Below are 2,254 nucleotides of genomic sequence, written 5' to 3'. Positions count from 1 at the left end.
GTTGTTCGCCATCCTGTTTTTCCCATCCTGTTCTCCCTGTCCTGTTCTTCCCATCTCGTTCTTCCCCATCTGGCTCTTCCCTTCCTCTTTTTCCCCATCCTGTTCTTCCCCATCCTGTTCTTCCCCATCTTGTTCTTCCCCATCCTGTTCTTCCCCATCTTGTTCTTCCCCATCTTGTCCTTCCCCATCCTGTCCTTCCCCATCCTGTTCTTCCCCATTCTGTCCTTCCCCATCCTGTCCTTCCCCATCCTGTTTTTCCCCATCCTGTCCTTCCCCATCTTGTTCTTCCCCATCCTGTTCTTCCCCATCCTGTTCTTCCCCATCCTGTTCTTCCCCATCCTGTTCTTCCCATCTTGTTCTTCCCCATCTTGTTCTTCCCCATCTTGTTCTTTCCTCATCTGGTTCTTCTCCATCTTGTTTTTCCCCATCCTGTTCTTCCCCATCCTGTTCTTCCCCATCTTGTCCTTCCCCATCCTGTCCTTCCCCATCCTGTCCTTACCCATCCTTTTCTTCCCTATTCTGTCCTTCCCCATTCTGTCCTTCCCCATCCTGTTTTTCCCTATCCTGTCCTTCCCCATCTTGTTCTTCCCCATCCTGTTCTTCCCCATCCTGTTCTTCCCCATCCTGTTCTTCCCCATCCTGTTCTTCCCCATCTTGTTCTTCCCCATCTTGTTCTTCCTCATCTGGCTCTTGCCCATCCTATTTTCCCCATCCTGTTCTTCCCCATCCTGTTCTTCCCCATCTTGTTCTTCCCCATCCTGTTCTTCCCCATCTTGTTCTTCCCCATCTGGCTCTTCCCCATCCTGTTCTTCCCCATCTTGTTCTTCCCCATCCTGTCCTTTCCCCATCTTGTTCTTCCCCATCCTGTTCTTCCCCATCCTGTTCTTCCCCCATCCTTTTCTCCCCCCATCCTGTCCTTTCCCATCTTGTTCTTCCCCCATCCTGTCCTTCCCCATCCTGTCCTTCCCCATCCTGTCATTCCCCCTCCTGTTTTTCCCATCCTGTCCTTCCCCATCTTGTTTTTCCCATCCTGTTCTTCCCCATCCTGTTCTTCCACATCCTGTACTTCCCCATCCTTTCTTCCCCATCTTGTTCTTCCCCATCTTGTTCTTCCCCATCTTGTTCTTCCTCATCTGGTTCTTCCCCATCTTGTTTTTCCCCATCCTGTTCTTCCCCATCCTGTTCTTCCCCATCCTGTTCTTCCCCATCTTGTTCTTCCCCTCCTGTTCTTCCCCATCTTGTTCTTCCCCATCTGGCTCTTCCCCATCCTGTTCTTCCCCATCTTGTTCTTCCCCATCCTGTTCTTCCCCATCTTGTTCTTCCCCATCCTGTTCTTCCCCATCCTGTTCTTCCCCATCCTGTCCTTCCCCATCTTGTTCTTCCCCATCCTGTCCTTCCCCATCCTGTTCTTCCCCCTCCTATGTTTCCCCATCCTGTCCTTCCCCATCTTGTTTTCCCCATCCTGTTCTTCCCCATCCTGTTCTTTCCCATCCTGTTCTTCCCCATCTTGTTCTTCCCCCATCTTGTTCTTCCTCATCCAGTTCTTCCCCATCCTGTTCTTCTCCATCCTGTTCTTCCCCATCTTGTTCTTCCCCATCCTGTTCTTCCCCATCTTGTTCTTCCCCATCTTGTTCTTCCTCATCTGGCTCTTCCCCATCTTGTTCTTCCCCATCCTGTTCTTCCCCATCCTGTTCTTCCCCATCTTGTTCTTCCCCATCTTGTTTTTCACCATTCTGTTTTTCCCCATCCTGTTCTTCCTGTCTTGTTCTTCCCCATCTGGCTCTTCCCCATCCTGTCTTCCCCATCCTCTTTTTCTCCATCGTGTTCTCCCCATCCTGTTCTTCCCCATCTTGTTCTTCCCCATCCTGTTCTTCCCCATCTTGTTCTTCCCCATCTTGTTCTTCCCCATCCTGTCCTTCCCCATCCTGTCCTTCCCCATCCTGTTCTTCCCCATCCTGTCCTTCCCCATCCTGTTCTTCCCCATCCTTGTTCTTCCCCATCCTGTTCTTCCCCATCTTGTTCTTCCCCATCTTGTTCTTCCCCATCTTGTTCTTCCCCATCTTGTTCTTCCCCATCCTGTTCTTCCCCATCCTGTTCTTCCCCATCCTGTCCTTCCCCATCCTGTCCTTCCCCATCCTGTTCTTCCCCATTTCTTCTTCCCCATCCTGTTCTTCCCCATCCTGTCCTTCCCCATCCTGTCCTTCCCCATCCTGTCCTTCCCCATCCTGTTCTTCCCCATCCTGTCCTTCCCCAT

Source organism: Onychomys torridus, chromosome 17, assembly GCF_903995425.1.
Source record: "Onychomys torridus chromosome 17, mOncTor1.1, whole genome shotgun sequence".
Taxonomy (NCBI): Eukaryota; Metazoa; Chordata; class Mammalia; order Rodentia; family Cricetidae; genus Onychomys; species Onychomys torridus.
The sequence above is the reverse complement of the archived record's forward strand: the minus strand, read 5'-3'. Positions refer to the sequence as shown.